Genomic DNA, 22,483 nt, shown 5'->3' on the forward strand with positions numbered 1-22,483 from the left:
AATCAATAGACCATCTCACATCATATGTATTTCCAAGTCACGATTAACATTAAAGACAAACAGCACTCATCTTTGAAATTGGTAACGTCCAATTTTCTTTTTTGTCCTCCTGTATTCCTTGATTAATCCACATTTTTATAGTTAGCAAAACATTGCATGACAACAGGCAATCTAGCAGAATCAAAACACAGACGTTCAAATAGATTGGTGTCACGTTACCTCAAAATTAAGGAACACATACTGACTTAATTATTTGTGCATTTACTTTTGGGTAAACAGAAAAAAATAAAGGGGAAAAATTATAGCAACCAATCCTGCACATACTTCAACATACGAAAAAAGGGAAGTTGCCTCGTGAAGGCAGACATTTACTGAGTGGTCGGCTGCATGTTTGACTGACAATTGGAAATAGGTGGTCTGTAACCCTTTTGCCCTGACCAATCTAAGTAGCACTTCCAATAGCAATCTGGTTTTAATGAAAACACTTTGCTTAGATGATAGGGTTTGAAAAGCTATTTCACTGACTAATCCTGGCTTCAGCATCTTTCACTGTAATGCTATTTGTTGTCTCATACAGTCATGATGACTAAAAGGGCAAAACAGTAGTGTGCAGAGATTCATCTGAAACAGCTACACTTGTACTTGATCAACGCTCAATCATGCATGCTTTATTTCTCTATGCCTCCTGGTGCTGTGTGTATTTTCAGAGGGTTTTATAATTATTGCTCAAGTATGTTCGGAGTCATTCCAAAAATTCTGGAAAAAAGCTGCGGTAATATTCAAACAAATATGGTTTTCCTACATTTACGTATTTATTTTCAAATCAGTACAAATGAGTGGGAATGGTGGAAACTGTACCAGTAATGAGCACAGAGGGCCCCTTCAACCACAATGTGGATAGATTCAGAAAGGGTTCCAAAGAAAGGACATAATTATTCTCTAGGTACCACTAAAACAGGCAGGTGGTTGGCATCCAAATGCTAGTTGCATGTTAATGTTATCACAAAACTGAAGGAGCAGTTGGTTCTCTTTTTAATACTACTGACCAAAATCTGAAGTTTAAAAAGTTACCCTGTGGTGCTTTGTATCGGTTGAGAAATTTAAATTCATCTCATGCAATTCGCAGTTACAGTGGGTTGTGTATAACCCATGACTACGAGATTACCTATTTGAGGTGGTGTTGGACTTTCATCGAACTTTGAATTGAATAACTCCATATTTGAATGATGTTACACAGTTGACATGGCGGCTTTATATCAATACAAATGGTGGAGTATAACTAGATTATTAGACTGGCGGACATATTTCACAATATTTATCACCACTTTGGTGAGAAAATGAGAATATATACCTGAAAATATTTAATAAGAATACGAGCATGTACACATCTTTTTGGCAAAACCTTTGTTTAGAATTGAGCAACAATTAGGATTTAACATTTTGAGTCCATATGACTTCTTCAGAGCTAAAGAGAAGTAAAAATGTGATGAAATTTATACTGTTTAAGGGGGGGTGAAGTAGGTGAAGGTGAATAGAAGGCCAGAGATAGGTGGGGGCAAAGAGGAGATTGATAAAGGTGTCATGAACAAAAGGACAAAGGGGTGTTAATGGTAGTGGTAAGGGCTAAAGGAGGTGCTGATGGTGGCATTAAGGTAAGCAAGCAGAATGTGATAATACCACCACCTTGTCAAGGTCAATTAGGGATGGGCAATAAATGCTGACCTTTCCAATGATGGCCAAATCCCATGAAAGAATAAGCAGGGATATGCCCAGGGAATGTATTAGTGGAGTTTTCTGGGAAATTTCTATGCATTTCAAAAGCAGGTATGCATCCAGGATAATTAAAGTGAAATTAAAATGGAAATAATGTAACCAAGACAAAGTAGATGTTATATAAGATAAGAACTAACACAGGTTTGAATGTATAAATTAAGAGCTTGTAGCAGTATCAGGGAGTCATTTAAATAGGGGAAATATTTTTAAAATATTTTAATTGGAAAATCATATGGAGCAGTTTTCTTCAGCGGCAAAAACATCCTTAATTGTGATCATGAGAGCTTCTTACAGGCAGATGAGTGACACAGTGTGGATCTGCTCAAATCTGTTGCTGGGAGTGAAAAGTCATGTATAAATATCCCAGAGGTGCTTAATCGAAACTTAATCCTCCCTGAGGCCATGAAGGCAGTGAGAACAAGCAAGTGTAAATGAAGTTGCCCAAAGGGAATCAGGAGCATCTCACCTAAGTGCCTGAATATATTGCAGGGTAAATAAACCAACTAACACGGCGTTTAGCTGCCATGTTAATATAGTGGATGGGTGGATTTCTATAATGTTGATTTTGGGCCTCTTGTGTAAAACTGAATCATTCATTAGCAATGTGAGGCCAGATTTTCAGAGTCTTCCCAGGTGCTTGGACCTTTAAAAAATGGTGCACAGGACATAGATGCAGAAGTCTTAGCCCATTTCCAACAGATCCAACATTTGCCATCACAGGGAAGGGGCTAGGGTGTGAATCGCACAGGAGGGAAACACCAAACTCAGCAGAGCCATTTGAGCTTAGTGCCTCATTCAAATGGACTCCATTTTTGCTGTTGCAAAGGCCTTAAACTGCACTGTGGGAGTCACAAATTGATGGAGGAGACATACACACTCTTGAAGGTATGTTTAAATATTATGATCTGAATTTTTAAAATATCCTACCCTTTAAACATTAAAAATAAACAGGCTGCAGTTGTCAATGAGAGTTAAAAAAACCTCCATTGGATTACTTTTATTGACAGACCATGTGATGAAGGTTAGGAAAAAACCTGGTTGTGCAGCTTCAATAGAGCTCTTTGTTGATATTTCCCCAAGGGTTATCATTATGTCATTATGAAAGCTTGGTTGAGTTTCAAAAGCTACAATTATTTCAGCAAGGAGTTCTGGGTTCACAGTTTGATTGACAGTTTAAAGAGGCTATTTAAGGAGTAAATGTATTTGATACGGGGTCTGAATAGAAGCCAGTTTGTCCTCTTAGGAGATTGACTACTTGAAGAGATTTAAAAGCTTTGAATGGGAGTTTTTTCACTATCAAGTGTATGTGAGTGAGAGCTATATTAGATTGTTAGAATTTGTTTTCACGGTCTACCTGGCTCCTGAGGTCTGCCATTTGTAGATACAGGGTGACTGGCCATGGAGGTGGCATTGCAGATATGAGGGGGCTTGGGAGAGCGGGGGTGGGTGGGGGGTGGGTGGTTGAGTTGACATTGATTTGGCATGGGGCTGTGCAGGGGAATGGGATGGGTGGGGGATGAGTTGGTATTGATTTGGCATGGGGGCTATGAGGGGGCATGAGGAAGTAGGTGGGAGTTGAGGGTAACAGTTTGAAAAACAACTGGGTGGAAGTCCAAGAGAATGAGATGGGTTGTCGAACCAGCCCGCCTTGGCACTCACTCACCCCCTGACCACCAATGCTCTGCTTCCCTCTCCATAAATATTTACAAATGGTCCCAAGTATTTGGAGTTTATAACTGAGGGGGAAAAAAACAAACATTAGGATTTGTTGTATTGGTTTGGGGTGGAGGAGTAGGAAAAGAGGCAGATATGACTTATACTAAGCGTCAACACCATTTTTTCTGAACGGTTAAATGCAAATCTGAAAGGGTGAGGGTTTTGATTGGAACTGAGGCCTCTTGAAAAAGCTAATTAGGCTTGTCCACAATATAATAGATTTCAGCTGGAGGCTTTGGGAAATCTGGAACTGCACCTTCTATGCGGTTTCAGAGGATATGCTTCTCACTATGTAAAGCTATTCCCAGTTGGAAGCTTCATCGCCATAGTGGACAGCATTTTATCTGTGTAGTCCCCTCCAAAAGACACCCTTCTCCCCTTTTCCTTATTTACTGCAGTCATGTTAACCTCCTCAGTTACCCCAGCTTGCCAACAACATCTTGTGATATTCAAAGCCCTCTCCACTGGAATGTTCAGATCAGCAGGCAAAGTGTGCCAGGAATGAGGGTGCAATCAAAAGAATTCAATGTTCACATTCAATTCAAATATTCATTTTACACTTACATATCACTGAAAATCTACTGCTAGAGAGTTATTAATGATTTCAGTTTCACTTGCATTATCGGGACGTGTTATTCCCATTTGGAATCCGTTCAAATCCAGTTCTGTGTCTGCTTGATAAGAATTGTCATATGAGGTGAACACCAACACTTGGATCTTCCCATCTCGAGTTCCTACTATATCTTTCGTTGTGCATGTTCCTGGATTGTTTGGTTGGACATTCCAAGAAACATATAGGAAATGAAACAATTGGACTACTGAATGATGGCATATTTCCCAAATCAGAAGTGATTAAAAATATGTTGCACACAATGGGTTCTTCAGGTATCACTGAGGAAAGCAACTTGAATTTTAGCTTCAGGCACACTCCCTTATTGAGCAAAATAAACTATTGTTAAACAATTTTGGAGGCAAAGCTAAAGACCACAGCCAATAAAAGGTAGAAGCATGCTCAGAACTTTCATTTATTTCTTTGCCAAAACATTTATTCCAATACAATGAACACCATAGTAAAGTCACCCCTCCTTCAGGTATCATGCCCTAAGAGGCATTGGCAATCATGGACTTCTATTAGATTGGTCCATCACTATGCTTGGCAAAGTACTGCAGTAGCTTGCCATTGCTTTCTGCAGTATGGATGACCAGGAAACTCTCCCACTCATTCCACCTGCCTCCAGATGAATTGGCATACAGGCTAATTGGCTGATAGTCAACTCATTTGGCCACATTATGAACACACCTACCACAGCCCATCAAGTCCAGAAGTGGGACTTGAACCCAGAGGTAGGGACACCACCTCTGCACCACAAGACCTCCCTTGATATGAAGTCACTACTTTAAAAAAGCATATATATACTATTAGAAATTCCAACACAGAAACAGAGCTCACAAAGGCAATTTATATCTCCCATGTTCTGGACTCTGAGTAAACCACCCCCTCTCCTCTTGAATATGAGACCCTACCCAAACCCCTTTCCTGTGAGTTGCCTGAGTACCAGTAATCTTTCTTTTGTCTCTCTTTGGTGACCTCCTGCCACTCAAAATGATGCCAGCCAGCCAGCTGCAGCATTCCCATTTTGGCTGGACAATTGGGCAGGGGCATGCATGTATGGCTTGGGGGTTAAAATCGTCAAAGGCTCAAGCTGCTGGGCTCAGTGATTTTGGTTCTCACCCCAGCCTCTGCCTGCCAGATTCCCATTTGAAATGAGGCCTATAATTTCTAGAGCTGTCAATATGTTTTCCCACACAGAACCATAGAAAAGTTACAGTACTGAAGGAGGCCATTCAGCCCATCTTGTCCATGCCAGCCTGAGGACACCCAGGTGCCCTTTCTAATCCCACCTTCCTGCACCCGGCCCATAGCCTTGCAGCTTACAGCATTTTCCTCAGAATTCATGAATATAACCCATCAAGTCTCAGGGCTTAGTCCTCCTTTAGCTTAGTAACTTTTATAATAATATCCTTTAATTTATTACAAAGCCTCCTATCTTATTTCTAACTGACTCAGGATTTATATATTCCCCAATAACCTTATCTTTTGTAAACACTGAATCAAAGCAGTTGTTAAGTCTGCCCACTAACTTTACCATATCCTCCACCAACTCACCAACCTCCCCTGTCAGGAGCCCCACCACACATTTAACAATTCTCTTTTTATTGATATATTTGTAGAATACTTCATTCTTCTTCTTAATATTTTTGAGTTTCTTTCCTCGCACATCCGCTTTGCATTCCTCAATCCTTTCTTGAGTTCTTTCTTTGTATTCCTTCTTACATTCATGCCCTCTTCTTCAATTTCAGTTTGCTTGTAACCTCTTTATCGACAGCATTCTGAAACTGGAACTAGCCTCCTTACTTTTAAAGTTGTATATTTATCTCCAACTTTGCAATCTGCAACCTAAATATATCCCACTGTTGATCTACAGTCCTCTGTCCCAATTTTTCTTTCCACCTCACCTTAGCTAGCTTCACTCTTTGGGATAAAACTATAGGGCAGAATTTTATGCTCGGAGTGTGGGCGCACGCCCGAGCGTAAAATGTTGCGCGATGACATTGGGCGTGCGTCCCAATGTCATCGTGCACTTCCACGATATTTCGTATGGCGGGTGCACGCCGGAGTCTGTTGCGCGTCCGCCGATAATGAAAGGCCTATTAAGGCCATTAGCAAGCTAATTATAGTCAAATTTACGGTTGGCAGGCAGGCGAAAAGGCCAAGCGGCCTTTACATTTTTTAGGAAACCTCATCCATGAGCGGGATGAGGTTTCCTAAAGCAAATAAGCATTACATAAAAACTTTATTTTTGAATTAAAAACATGTCCCAGCTCATGTGACAGAGTTTCTTAAAATTTTTACTGTCTTTATTAATTTTTTTCAGAAGTGCTTCAATCTTCAAGTAGCTCCGTGCCTCAGGGAGAATGAAGCGCTCTTTTGCGCGCATGCGCGTACTGCACGCCAGGCCCGCTCTCCCTCCTCCCTCCCCGCCCGCACAGGTAGCGCTGAGCACTGCCACTCACGATCCACGCAGGGCGGGCCTTAATTGGCCCGCCCGCGTGAAATCGCGGAGCGGAGCCGATCATGGGCGGCGGTCAGCTTTCCAACCACTCCCACCAAGCCCGCCTGACGAGGGAAAAATTCTGGCCATAGACTCTGGAATGGACCCGCAGATTGGAAGGCAGTAAATGTCACCCCACTATTTAAGAAGGGAGGGGAGAGGGAAAACAGGAACTACAAACTTGTTAGCCTTACATCAGTAGTAGGGAAAATGTTAGAATCTATTATAAAGGATGTGATGAATGGGCACTTGGATAATAATGACCTGATTGGGCACTGTCAATATGGATTTATGTTGTTTGACGAACTGTCAGAGTTTTTTCAGGATGTTACTAACAGAATTGATAAAGGGGAGTCGGTGAACGTAGTATACCTGGATTTTCAGAAGACTTTTGGTAAAGACCCCACAGGAGGTTGCTTAGCAAAATTAAAGCACATGAGATAGGAGGTAACATACTGGCATGGATTAAGGCAAGCAGAAAACAGAGGGTAGGAATAAACGGATCATTCTCGTGTTGCAGGCTGTGACTAGTGGGGTACCGCAAGGATCAGTACTTGGGCTCCAGCTGTTCACAATATATATCAACAATTTGGATGTAGGGGCCAAATGTAATATTTTCAAGTTCGCGGATGACATAAATCTAGGAGGGAAAGTGTGTTGTGAGGAAGGTGCAAAGTGGCTTCAAGAGGATTTTGGACAGACTTAATGAGTGGGCAAGAACATGGCAGCTGGAATATAATGCGGAAAAATGTGAAGTTATCCACTTGGTAGGAGGAACAGATGTGTAGAGCATTTCTTAAATGCTAAGAGTTTAGAAAATGTAGATGTACAAAAGGACCTTGTTGTCCTTGTCAATAAGTTAACATGCAGATACAGCAAGCAATTAGGAACGCTAATGGTATGTTAGCCTTTATCACAAGAGGATTTGAGTACAGGGGTAGCAAAGTCTTGCTTCAATTGCATAGAACCTTGGTTAGACCATACCTGGTGTGCTATGTGCAGCTTTGGTCCACTTACCTTAGGAAGGATATTATTGCCACAGAGGGAGTACGACAAGGGTTCACCAGACTTGTTCCTGGGAAGACGGGTCTGTCCTATGAAGACAGATTGGGGAAACTGGGCCTGTACTCTCTAGGGTTTTAAAGAATGAGGGGTGATCTCATTGAAACCTACACAATACTTAAAGAGATAGTTAGGATAGATGCAGGCTGGGGAGTCTAGAACCAGGGAACACAATTTCAAAATAAGGGGGAAGCCACTTAGGATCCAGGGTGCGGAGAATTTTATTTTACTCAGAGGGCTGTGAATCTTTGGGATTCTCTGCCCCAGAAGGCTGTGGGAGTTCAGTCATTGAGTATGTTTAAAGTAGAGATTGACAAATTTCTAAATGCCAGTAATGTAAAGGGATATGGGGAGATAGTGTGGGGAAAAAGGCATTGAAGTGGATGATCAGCCACGATTGTACTGAATGGCATAGCATGCTCGATGGGCTGAATGGCCTACTCCCTGCTCCCACATTCCTATGATAGAAACTGGTATGGGTTGGTCACATTTTTTCATGTGTAAGTCTTGACTGAGTGTTACAGCCACTTATTTACCAAGGAATCATCAGAGTGAAGACTCCTAATGTTTATATATTTTCACTCTGCCAAAATAAAACAGATCTGTCTCATTTCAGATTTATAGAAGCTTCTTCAATTCACTCACTAATTATAAGGGTATTCATTTTAAATATAAAGCTAAAAAAATCAAGAGGATAAATGGCCTACTCTTGTTCCTAAGTTCCGACAATTAGAATTTTGTTCCAAACTTAACTCAGTATAAGTCTCTAAAATTTAGTCCATTGTTTGAGGGAGGAGCTATGATAGTTTCAGAGGGACAGGGACTGTATGATTTGTTTAATTACGTGTGTGATATCCTGTTATTTTCAAATGTGGTCAACACTTCTGTAAATCCAGGAAGTCCTGATAAGATGAGATATAATTCAGCACAGCTCTCACGGTGGTAAGGACCACTACATAAACAAAATAGCATAGTATTTATATCAAAAACTTTGATCATTTTACTTTTATGCTCTCATTGATAGATTTTTGATCTCACTGGGAATCAAGGGTTCTGGGGAAAATGGAGTTGAGGCAAAAGATCAGTCATGTTTACAATGAATGGTGCAGCAGGTTGAGGGGCCATACGGCCAATTCCCGTTTCTCTTTCTTATGTTCTTAAGAAGTCAGATAGAAGGATTTTAATTATAACTGTTAGTTATTTGCTTGTTTGTCTTTCATTTAATGTTAATTAGAGTTAATAAAAAGCCACAATGAGATCTGATTTTGTGTTACTCTGACACTCAGGAGGCATAGGATAATTCTAATAGTTAAAATAATTAACAGGAAGATTCACTAGACATAAAGGTGAGTGAAGACACGTGGAGTCTCAACTATGACAACAATGTGTGATAAGACAACTAAAAATCCAGAATAAGAATGATAGAGTATGACATGCATATCCAGCAAAGTGCAAGCAATAAACCAGGACCAGAGAGGTTGCCTGTGTTTTTTGTTCCCTAATGGAGAGGAATTGAAGCGAAGAAACAGATGGAGACCCATCCAAAAGCATTCCTCTTTTCCTTTCAGATGCCACTTAGCCAGTTGTGTACTTCCTGCATTTCTGACTTTTATTTCAAATTTTCAGTGCTTGTATTTTCTTTTACCTCTGCCGTACAAATGTAAATGTCTACAGCTTCTATGCTCAACTGATCGGTAATCTTTTCTCATCTACTGCACTTCAACAGTGGTTATTACATGTCAGGCTAGAACATCTGTCTCAGGAATAAAATTTAACAGTCATAAAGGGCGGAATCGTTCCAGATTTTTTGACCCAATGGCTGCTTTTCACGCTGTATCGTCCCAAACCCGCCACATGAATTACATATTCCCAGGATACAGGCCATTCCAATGGTGGGCGGGCTCTCATTCGCCCGCCACACCGTCACCTCGCCGTTTCATCACGGTAGGCACCACATTTAAAGTACAGCTGTGCTCAGTTCTTCCACCCCAGGACTGCAGCAAAGAAGACATGGCAACAAAAGACAAGAAGACTGCAGCCCTCGAGCACCTTTTGGACACCTGCACGCCTGCTGTGATGTCCTCTACCCCGCTCTGGCTGCAGGAAGGGCAGCTATATTACCACTCTGGCTTAGTAGGCGATGGCAGTGGTGATCAGTGCCAATGCTGCACAGAAGAGTTTGGCTATCCAATGCAGAAAGAGGATGAATGATCTCATCTGTCAAACCCATCACGCATTCACTCGCATCTCACCCACTGCCAGCCCAAGGGACATCACCACCCATTCTCACACACATACCCTCACATGTCCACCCAGCTTCATCTCCTCTGGAGACTGCCTCCTCAGTCCTCACCATCTTGAGGCTACTTGCACAGAACAACTTGTGGCCTCATGCACACCCTAGGATACCTCCTTTCCCCAGTACAGCTCTCATCCAGCAGTCTCTTCCCTTGACTGAGGCCACTTCTCCCCCTTCCCCAAGCAAGACCTTGCCCTGAAGCCATTGAAAAGCCACCCACATATGGCTGATCTGGTAGGTAGAGACCTACTCATGAGCCCTCCTAAAAGTGGCTGTCTGTGAAGCCTGGCAATAAACCAGGACCAGAGAGGTTGCCTGTGTTTTTTCCCTAATGGAGAGGAATTGAAGTGAAGAAACAGATGGAGACCCATCCAAAAACATTCCTCTTTTCCTTTCAGATGCCACTGTGAGTGCTGACTGAAGCAAGGTAGGCAAACAAACCTTGAAGCTCTGGGCGAAGTGCAGCCTGCCAATGCATACCTTACATATGCTGTTGTAAAACACATCGGCGTGTTTTCCCGCTGACGTGGGCAGACGATCCAGTGGGCAGGGGTAGGATGAGTCTGGCGGGCTGGGCTTATAATGATATGCTGAAGTATTACAATGAGGTTCCCGGCGTCTGATGATGGGGAACATGGCCTGCCATTGGCGGGTGGAACGGACGAGCTCAAACTGGTTTTATGCCGTCGTGAAACCGATTTTTGGTCTTCTCGCCATATTGCCTGCTCACGCCACTGAACACGCCTGATGCCAGCAGGCATGGAAAATCCCAGCTAAAACTACTAATTCTAAGCAACTCAAAGCCATGCAAGAAATTCAGATTCAGTATTCTGCTACATGATTTAACGCTTTTAATTTTTCTGAATAGGCAAGATTGACTTATCAAAGGAATCCATTTTTCTTTTTAACTGACTGATAGGTTTTTAAAAATTGTAACTGTCCTCTATGGAACTGCCATTTTGTCCTGTGTCCAAATTTGTTTAAGGAGAACATGAGCACTGAACAATATTGTCTCAGAATCAAAGTGTTAGCAGCACTCCCTTCTTACTACGGTTAACTATGTTCAATGCTCTTGTCCTCAACCCCCAATCAGCTGAACTAGAAAATGACACTCTGCAGTTTATTTATCTTCAATGACAAGACTGCGGAGGTCATCTTTTCTTTTAATTCCAATTTATCAGTGGCATAGGAGGCATTTTCATCTTCAGGATTCTCCAAAGTTACATCTCTAGTTATTTTTTCCAAATTGAAAAGCAGGTTTACAAAGCCATCAGGACCTGACCAGTTTTCTCAACGTTCCTTTGAAAAGAATGACTGGCAGGAGACTGGCAGCACTTGGCCTAAGTGATTCCAGTTTGCTGAGACAATGGAAATATTGTACAAATGGCAGTTCAGATCAGGTGACCAAGTATGAATAAGTATATCTTTAAAATCTATTTCTGTATGGAAAATACATAGACTAATGGGAACTCATTCAGATGTATATTTCATTAGCAATACTCTGCAATTGTAGCGTCATTTGGCATTATTGTGGAACATCACTTTGACTAATTAAATTAACAAGGCTTTAAGGAATAAAGTTTTTACCATCATATTTTTGTAGGTACATATAAAGAAAGAATGGAATTTTATTTATATCGGGCTTTCCATGTTCGCAAGATGTCTGAAAGAACTTAATGGCCAAGTCAATACTTGTTTGAAGTGTGGCCCTGGGTTGTTATGTAGGAACATGTACACACACACACACACACACAGACACACACATTTAGAAATGACATGTATGATACAGAACAAACCATTTTTGCATGGCTAAAAGAAAGGTTGATTAGTTGTAAGGTAATGAGCAGAATGAGGGATATTACAACCAAACATCATTAATCTTCCTTTTTCACCTATTTACTATCTTCTACATTTAAAGGAAACATTTCTAAGGAGGAAAGAGAGGATCCACCTGTTAACCACTGAATGTCAAAACTAACATACTGACCTACATATCTACATGTTCCATGATATGCAAACGATGTTTGTAAACTTAGGGAAAAAACTCCAAATGCTCACAATGCAACAGGTCTCTAATGCACATTGCTTGAAATTATCCAACTTTCCATATGGCCAGCTGTGATTCATTCTCAGATTAATGATGGGGGCACTGAAATATTTAGTTCCAAAGAATGCAAACAGTCAAACAGACTGTTTTGATGTTCTACACTCTGCTTAGAAACAAAAGAGCCTTCCTATTTCGACAAACAAAGCAGCTGCATACTGCTTCTGAATTATGTATAGCATCAGAAGAAAATAGATTGATGATTCCAGATGGAAGCCAGCCATTAATAAAAGTAGAAATTTAGAGAGACGTCTGAGTATTTTACAAGTTCCCTGACTGGAGTTAGGGCTTGTGCAAAAACCTAATCATTGTAGTGCATGTCATTAGTATATGCATAATGCTTGATTTGGACAGTAGCCCAAATGATCATTTGAACTGATCAATCAATGACTTGCTTCCACTAGACTAAATAGACAGAATGAAGTGGCCAGAATAATGAAGAAGTTGTTATATGTCAGTAATATTTCCATATGGTATGCTTATGTGCAAAGCAAGGTTGAATCACAACACAATGTGACAAAAGCAGCAGCTCTGTCATGTTATATTCTGTTGGAAAAGAGATGTGTATATTAGAAGGTAGTCTCTTTCATGTTTTATATTAACAAGTAAAATCCCCCATTTAAACAAAGGGTAATCCCCAATACATCTCTTTTCAAACAGAATATAACATGATGACAGAGCTGCTGCCTTTGTCACATTGTGTTGTGATTTAACTTTGCTTTGCATATAAGCATACCATATGGAAATATTACTGACATGTAACAACCTCTTCATTATTCTGGCCATTTCATTTTGTCTATTTAGTCTAGTGGAAGCAAGTCACTGCAGGATAAAATTGTGCTTACTTTTATATTATATCACTACTTTCTTTGCGAAATGTTCCAATGTATCATCTTAAATTAATCCAACTATTTCTTCACCACATTGTTGCATAGGCAAATTACTTGCTCCAGACAATGCAAATTTGGAAGAAAATGAACTCTACATTCATTGCAATAAAGAGAGACAGGCATAGATTCCAACTTTCTACATGTAGTATCCATGTTTGAACCCCATGTCTGTACTGCATGCAGTGGCAGTTTTAAATCACTATAGTACCCGATCATAGGTCCCATCATTAACAGTTCTTGGTTTTTTCATTTGCAAAGCACCCCTGTTACCCATTCCAGCTGAAATTCAATGCAGGCACAGTGCTGCATGTAAGATGCTGTTGAGGATTCTAATTGTGTGGGGAAGAGTAGATGTTGTGAATGGCCTGGAAAGCAGTTTAACCTTTTGAGGCTGCTAACTAGGATTCAATCTACGGCAGAAGAGGAATGCATGCAAGCCCAAAAACTACCAAGGAATGTGACTAATATAAATGGTTCCTTTGATTCTGAGGGTTAGCATAGCAGATGCTTTCCTATTTCGAAGAAGAGTCCTATTGTACTCAAAGCGTTTCTCTCTCCAGATGCTACCAGATCAGCTGAGTTTTTCCAGCACTTTCTGTTTTCATTATAGCAGATGCTTTGCAGGCTTTGCAGAAAGTAACAGGCTACAAACCTCTCTGGCTAGGAATGTGTAAGGTTGGTTACAGTTTTATATGGGATTTGCAGAAGATTATAGTACTTAGAGTAAATCCAGTTACATTGCTTTTATTGATTTTCATGAACCTTTTAAGTGAGGATTTCATGTAAAGCTCATGCAGAAGCTGGAAACTCTGGGTATACATGGACCAATCTTGGATTTTATCAGGGAAGTGCAAATCAAATCCAAGATCCATGCTGAAATAAGAAACACAGTTGAAAGAGCAGTGAGTCAAGGTGGTCCCCCATCACCCAGGCCATTAGGAACAAAGGAACAGGAGTAGGCCATTCAACCCTTCGAGACTGCTCAGCCATTCAATTAGATCAAGTCTGATCATCTACCTCAACTCACTTCCCCTCTTAATCTACATATCCCTTGGTGTCATTAGTCTCAAGAAATGTTCAAGGTCTTGAACATGTTCAATGATTGAGCTTCCACATTCTATGCCTCTGTCAATAATTGGTTGAGTGCCATAAGTGGCTGCTTTAGAATGAATGCACTTGGCATTCTGTAATAGTTATGGTGCAAATAAAGTGATGTTGACTAAATCACCTAGGAGACCTGCTGACATTATAGGGGGCATAAGAGATGATCTTGCAAGTATCATTGGAACATACACGGAGCACTAATTAAAGTGATGGTTTGTATCAGTAATGGGGTTGCTGTGGATGACAGCAGCCTAGGCCATCTGTTAGGAGCATACAGAGAATGGGCAAAGAATGCTTCAGTCTATCTCACTTTTCTTTAATTACAGTAGACTCTCAATGCAAGGAAATCATGTGGAATATAAAACAGACAACCAAACGGTTCTTCCTAGCCACGCATTGGTAGAGTGCTAGATTCAAGAGCGAGCTGCAAAGTGGATTTCAAAATGGTTTCAGGGAAATGGGGGATTACCCCATACTGATCCATCACTGAGTACCCTGGAAGGGCAGATGGTCTCAAAGTGAATACGTCTCTCTCCAAGAACTCCGAATGTAAGGATCAGAATTATGTAGTTTATGACTTAATAAATCTGGTATGTGGCACTGGGATATTTGGCACATCTCAAAATGTCCTACTGTCATGAAACTGTAATATTTTTCTAATATTACTGTAGGCTTATGGGTGTGGGTGTGGATGGTTCTGTCTGTGTCACTGATCTAATTGAATTAGAGTCTGATAGACTGCAAGGTTGAAATTATCAAAAGAGTTAGGTGTAAAGCAGGATAAGCTAGAATGAGAGTTCCACAGATAAGGTGTGAATGAAACTTGCATTTTTAGATAAGTGAGGGGGCTGTTTGATTTTCAAAGGGATGGTAGGATGTTTACAACCAACAAGATAAGCAAAGCCAAGCAGTATGTTTATTTTTCCCAAAGGTACTGACCATATTGGCAACATGAAAGATTTTTAGACCATGGGAAAAATACATTTCCAAAGCAATGGGATTTTACACATTAAAGAGAGAGAGAGACATATATAAAGAAAGATGGGAGGTCATGTGGGTGTTGCTGCGTGAGATCGAAAGGTACCCCATGTGAAGCAGTCCAGCCAGTTTAGCAGAAGTCTGCTGTATCCAGTAACTAAAGTTATGTTATAAACCTTTGGAATTCCTCTGTCGAGTTGGTGCTGTGGTAATCATGCTGGGTTGACTTTATAATTTCAAATCTATTTTAGACTGTTGCCTTAAACAGGGTATATAGTTGGGAGCATGCTTAATTAAGAATTTTGGGAACTGTTAAGACTAAATAACCGTGTAACTATAATCTTGTGTGTATTTATTGTTTTATTTTCTTCCTTTTGTTAATAAATATTTTAACTTAATTTTAAAATCTCTAAAGGTGTTAGTGGACCCAATTCTTCTGAACTCAATGCATAAGCCTTTTCGTAATAAGTACAAATTGCAAAACCATTGTGATAGCATGGCCAAGTGGATTTGGTTCACCTGGTACATATTACCTGCCCCACCATAACACGTAGAAGCAGTTATCATGCAGAGTCCATCATACGTCTCATGAGGAAACTCTAGCACCTGAGATGACAGATGGCGGTAGGTGTTACCTTGAGGTGGAGGATATATGAAAACACCAATTATTGTAATGTATGGTGCCTACCATATTTGGATTGCTGTGAGAAAAGCAGTCACTGCTAAAGCCCCACATGTTCATTTCGCAGGGTGTCACATGCATCCATACGATAGTCAGGAAGATTGACACAATACACATTCATACTATGTGATGACTATTACTGCTTACCCTGGTACTCATTAGCTATGATTCAGCTGTAGCACTCTCACACCCAAGTAAGAAGTTTGTGGGTTCAAGCTCCATTCCAGACTTGAATGAATAATCCAGGCAAGCACTTTGATACAATACAGAAGGAGTGCTGCACTGTTGGAGATGCCATTTTTCAGATGAAGCATTAAATTGAGGGCCTGTCTGCCTCCCAGGTGAATGTAAAAGACTCCACAGTACTATTTGGAGAGGAGATGGGGAATTCCCCTGGTGTTGTCTCTCAACTAACATCACTAAAACAGATATCTGGTCATTCGTTTCATTGTTGTTTATTGGAGTTTGGTGTTTGCAAATTGGTTGCCATGTTACCTACTTTACAACAGTTATAACATGCCTAGGTCCATAATCAAGTCAATTTGCTGTTGCAAACCAGGTGATCATTACCAGGCTTGGCTGCAGTGAACCAATCACATCCACTGTACTCTGGGGGATTACTGATATTTGGCCAACCAGGCTAGCTCACTGTTTTAAAATGGAGAGGGAAATCTAACAGTGGGGGTTGGATTGTGCTCACTTGACTCCAGATAACATTGTGGGTCAATGCCTCAGCAAGTAAGAGGGTCCCGACTAGAAAAACAAAACTCAGGGCCAAATCTTCTGAGGAGTGGCAATCAATATATTAAGAGACTCCAAACCAAACTACTGAGAAATCCACACAGGTAGAATATTTTGTCTTCACGATATGGCAGGTATATTCTCCCTCATAGGTACACTCCCCAGTTGCCTAAGCCCAGAGAACATGGGCAAAGGTTGAGGCTTTGTGATTCCAAGTGTACATAAAAGTGCTTTTGGAGTTTAACCAACCAGCTCCTTTTTTCTTACACTAAGATGGAGTTCCACATTTCTGACCCAGGTTTCTGAACTGGGTCTCTTCAGAAATGCAGAGCGTACCTATTCTGGGGGTACTCCTTCGTAGCGCAGGCTCATCGGAGGAAGCAAGGTCACACCCCTTTTTTATGGCACTAGCTGCCGTGTTTTGGTAAGTCCTCATCCACTAACACAGTGGAAAGCTTTGGGGCATTTAGTTTTTCAGTGTGTTCGTGAATGAGTGTGAGTGAGGTAAGTGGGTAGGGTGGTAAGGTAGTAGGGTGGCAGGATGGAGGGTGGCAGGGATGTCGGTGGCAAGCTGGATAGTGTGGGAGTGTTACAGGTGGAAGAGTGGGTGGGGTGGCAGATGGCAGGATGGTAGGTATAAGAATGTGTAGGGTGGCAGGTAGCAGGGTGGGTAGGGTGGTGAGGTCAGGTCAGGTCAGGGGGAATTGGAGAATCGGGAGGAGACAGGGGGTCAGGGGGGAGTCGGATAGGGATAAGTGAGGACTCGGGGGTGGGGGAGGGGGGGGTATAGTTACCCAGGAGTTAGATGGGTTTTTTTCGATCTAATATTTCCTGGGTAACTATCCAGGTAACTGAGGTGGGACTCTTCGAAGTCTCCAATTCTAACTCAGAATTGAACACGTTTTTGGAGGGTTTCAGACACGGCAATTCCTGCTGAGTCTTTGTGTTGGAACTACAGAGGGGTCCCAGAGCACATCCTCTGGGGTATGTCCGGTTTCCAGTCACCCAGGGACTGAAAGATCTGGGTCTCAGTTTACCATTTATTTTATTGGTAAGCTTTGTACTATTAGTTGGTTAATCTCCAAAAGCACCTCTATGTACACTTGGGGATCACTAAGCCTCAACCATTGCCCAAGTCCTCTGGACTTAGGCAAATGGGGAGTGTGCCTAGAGGGAGAATGTACCTGCCATATCATGCAGACAAAAAATTCTACCTGTGTGGATTTCTCAGTAGTTTGGTTTGGAGTCTTTTAATATGGTAATTGATGCATATCAGAGATCCAACCAACCAAAACTTAAGTAGGCAAACTATCCAGCTATTCTGTGCCAGCATAATCTCATCAATGGTTGTGAGAAAAATGATTAGTTAATGTTTCCGTTTATGGTGTTATTGATTGAGAGAAAATTTTAACTCAGGACATTGCAGCACCTCCTTGATCTTCTTTGAAAAGCACAATCAAACCCATCAAAACAAAGAGCGAGGATCTTTGCTTTACTATAGTTAGGGGAGGCAATGGTGCAGTGGTATTGCCAATGGACTAGTAATCCAGAGACCCAGGGAAATACTTTGGGGACCTCGGTTTGAATCCCGTCCTGGCAGATGGTGGAATTTAAGTTCAATAAAAATCTGGAATGAAACCATTGTTGATTGCCATAGAAACCCATCTAGTTCACGAATGTCTGCTTAATGAAGGAAATCTGGCCTACATGTGGCAGACCCACAGCATTGTGGCTGAATCTTAAATGGCCTAGCAAGCCACTCAATTGTATTAAACAGCTACAAAGTCACAAAAAAGGAAACCAGACAAATCACCTGGCATCGATCCAAGCACCGGAAACAACAACGGCAAACTCAGCTGTCGACCCTGCAAAGTCCCCCTTACGGACATCTGGGGGTGAGTGTCAAAATTGGGAGAGCTGTCTCACAGACTCATCAAGTCATGCCCCAGACACCACCACCACCACCATCATCATCCCTGGGTATTTCCTGTTCCACTGGCAGGACAGACCCCGCAGAGATGGCAGCACAGTGGTACACAGGCGGGAGGGAGTTGCCCTCGGAGTCCTCAACATCGACTCTGGGCCCCATGAAGTCTCATGGCATCAGGTCAAACATGGGCAAGGAAATCTCCTGCTGATTACCACCTACCTCCCTCCCTCAGCTGATGAATCAGTGCTTCTCCATGTTGAACACCACTTGGAGGAAGCACTTAGGGTGGCAAGGATACAGAACCTATTCTGGAAGGGGAACTTCAATGCCCATCACCAAGAGTGGCTCGGTAGCTCCACTACTGGCTGAGTCCTAAATAACATAGCTGCTAGACTGGGTGTGCAGCAGGTGGTGAGGAAACCAACAAGAGGGAAAAACATACTTGACCTCATCCTCACCAACCTAACTGCTGCAGATGCATCTGTCCATGACCGTATTGGTAGGAGTGACCGCTGCACAGTCACTGTGGAGACCAAGTCCTGCCTTCAGATTGAGGATACCCTCCATCATGTTGTGTGGCACTACCACCGTGCTAAATGGGATAGATTTCAAACAGATCTAGCAACTCAAGTCTGGGCATCCATGAGGCGCTGTGGGCCATCAGCAGCAGCAGAATTGTACTTGAATACAATCTGTAACCTCATGGTTGAGCATATCCCTCACTCTACCATTACCATCAATCTAGGGGATCAACCCTGGTTCAACGAAGAGTGCATGAGGGTATGCAAGAGCAGCATCAGGCATACCTAAAAATGAGTTGTCAACCTGGTGAAGCTATAACACAGGACTATTTGTGTGCCAAACAGCATAAGCAGCAAGTGATAGACAGAGCTAAGCAATCCCACAACCAACGGATCAGATCTAAGCTTTGCAGTCCTGCCACATCCAGTCATGAATGGTGGTGAACAATTAAACAACTCACTGGAGGAGACTCCACAAATATCCCCATCCTCAATGATGGAGGAGCCTAGCACATCAGTGCAAAAGATAAGGCTGAAGCATTGGCTACAATCTTCAGCCAGAAGTGCCAAGTGGATGATCCACCTTGGCCTCCTCTGAAGGTCCCCAGCATCACAGATGCCAGTCTTCAGCCAATTCGGTTCACTCCACATGATTCAAGAAACCGCTGAAGGCACAGGATACTGCAAAGGCTATGGGCCCTGACAATATTGTGGCAATTATACTGAAGTCTTGCACTCCAGAACTTGCTGCGTCCCTAGCCAAGCTGTTCCAGTACAGCTACAACACTGGCATCTACCCGGTTATGTGGAAAATTGCCCAGGCATGTCCTGTACACAAAAAGTAACACAAATCCAACCCGACCAATTACCGCCCCATCAGTTTACTCTCGATCATCAGTAAAGTAACAGAAGGGATCATCAACAGTGCTTTATAAAGCAGTACTTGCTTAGCAGTAGCCTGCTCCCTGACACCCAGTTTGAGTTCCACGAGGGCCACTCAGTTCCTGACCTCATTACAGCCTTGGTTCAAATATGGACAAAAGAGCTGAACTCCAGAGGTGAGGTGAGAGTGAATGCCCTTGACATCAAGGCTGCATTTGACCAAGTATGGCATCAAGGAACCCTAGCAAAGCTGGAGTCAATGGGAATCAGGAAGAAACCTCTCTGCTGGTTGGAGTCATATTTAGTACAAAGGAAGATGGCTGTGGTTGTTGGTTGTCAGTCATCTCAGCTCCAGGAATCACTGCAGGAGTTCCTCAGGGTAGAGTCCTCAGCCCAACCATCTTCAGCTGTTTCATCAATGACCTTCCTTCCATCATAAGGTCAGAAGTGGGGATGCTTGTTGATGACTGCACAATGTTCAGAACCATTTGCGACTCCTCAGATGCTGAAGCAGTCCATGTTCAAATGCAGCAAGACCTGGACAATATCCAGGCTTGGGCTGACAAGTGGCAAGTAACATTCGCGCCACACAAGTGTCAGGCAATGATCATCTCCAACAAGAATAAATTCAACTATCGCCCTTTGATGTTCAATGGCATTACCATCACTGAATCCCCCACTATCAACATCCTGTGGGTTACCATTGACAAGAAACTGAACTGGACTAGCCATATAAATACTTTGGCTACAAGGGCAGGTCAGAGGCTAGGAATCCTGCGATGAGTAACTCAGCTCCAGCCTCCCCAAAGCCTGTCCACCATCAACACAGCACAAGTCAGGAGTGTGATGGAATACTCTCCACTTGTCTGCATAAGTACAGCTCCCACAACACTCAAGAAGCGTGACACCATCCAGGACACAGCAGCCCATTTGAATGGCACCACATCCACAAATATTCACTCCCTCCACCACTGACGCACAGTAGCAGCAGTGTGTACCATCTACAAGATGCACTGCAGGAATTCACCAAGGCTGCTTTGACAGCACCTTCCAAATCCACAACCGCTACCATCTAGAAGAACAAGGGCAACAGATAGATGGGAACAGCACCACCTGGAAGTTCCCCTCCAAGTCTCTCACCATCCTGACTTGGAGATAAATCGCCGTTCATTCACTGTCGCTGGGTTAAAATCGTGGAACTCCCTTCCTAACAACACTGTGGGTTTACCTACACCACATGGACTGCAGTGGTTCATGAAGGCAGCTCACCACCACCTTCTTAAGGTCAACTAGGGAGGGGCAATAAATGCAGGCCTAGCCAGCAAAGCCCACATCCCGTGAACAAATTTAAAAAAAATAAACAATCACACTGCTGTGTGTTTCTTAAAGTTCCGATGGATATTGTGTGAAAATCTCACAAAGCTATTGCATTTTGCAAACTTCCTAGTGATACTTTTAGTGAGCTTTCATAAAGACTGCAATAGATGGCCATATCATTGTTTCCTTGTAGAATAATTGACCATCAGCAAGATAGTTAATCAGAGCGTTCTGTTCTCGGAGAATGGATTGCCCCTGTCTGACATAGACAAAAACTGACTTTCCTGACTGAGAAAAACAGATGAACAAAAATCTGATGGGCAATGTGCAGCACCAATGAACACATAGGATGTCTCTTCCCTGGGGTCAGGTTGATAAGAAAGAATGGAATTCAGAATTTTCTTTGAATGGCAAGTACAGGTCCTTCGGGAGCAGGATCTATAGCCTTTATCTGTAGAGCAAAGCCTCTTCTGCTCTTGCCCCTCATTCTCCTTGCATCTGAATAACTATTATCACCTTCCTAAAGAGAAACCCCTCATTGTCCTGTGTTCTGCCTCAATTATAGCTGGAAATTTGTTGTTTGCAAGAGCACTGAGTCTTTGGAACACCACAGCAAATCTTATTTGTCCACAGAATGACTAATTGCCAAAATATCTAAGGACAGGGTATCGCTGAATTTGAAATAATATTCATATTCAAAAATCTGTGGTAACTTCAGTTTGATTGTACATCACTGTGGTCCTGTGCATCATTTACCCTTGTCCTAACCTATTCTACAGACATGTACCCTGACCATTAAAGTTCTATTTGTCTCAATGTCAAAAATAGGTTGTTGTAATGTAATGCCTGTCTGAATATTGTTCAGCCATTTGGCCACTGAGAGACCTTTGATGCTACAGTACTGAGTGACACCAATTGAGATATACAAGTGATTGTACGATCAATGTATTAGTTTCAGGGGATTTCTTGAAGGATTTGGCAACTGACCTGACAAAGATGGCTATTGATTTCATCCCAAGGGCTCTGAGGTAGGTTCTGGCTGGGATTCTGGAGACTGGTGAAAAAGATACAAGTTGTTTCTCAATGTCCAAAAAGTGCACCTCTGACAGGGAGGCTAGTCCTGGGACAGTCTGGAATCTAATTTCTATGAAAGCAATATCCTGGAAGGATTCCATCTGGAATCCATCCAGGTTTATCAGGAAACCCAACTGTCTGAAAGTGGAGACTGTCTGCAGAAAGCTCTCTTGGCCCCTTCCTGAAAGTGGACTCTCACAAGCCAGTCATCTAAGTATGGGTAGATATGCAATCCATTAAGCTAGGGTTTACTGCTGTTACTGAATAATGTAATGGGAAACGACATATATCACTTAA

General features: G+C 42.2%; 1 protein-coding gene across 6 annotated transcripts in view; it reads right to left on the reverse strand.

Moving 5' to 3' along the window:
* The window catches only part of astn2 (astrotactin 2), a 1,702,785-nt gene that overhangs the window by 482,818 nt on the left and 1,197,484 nt on the right, over nucleotides 1–22,483 (reverse strand). The gene's annotated exons all lie outside the window — the stretch shown is intronic.

This window comes from Cetorhinus maximus, chromosome 10, assembly GCF_964194155.1.
Source record: "Cetorhinus maximus chromosome 10, sCetMax3.hap1.1, whole genome shotgun sequence".
Classification (NCBI taxonomy): Eukaryota; Metazoa; Chordata; class Chondrichthyes; order Lamniformes; family Cetorhinidae; genus Cetorhinus; species Cetorhinus maximus.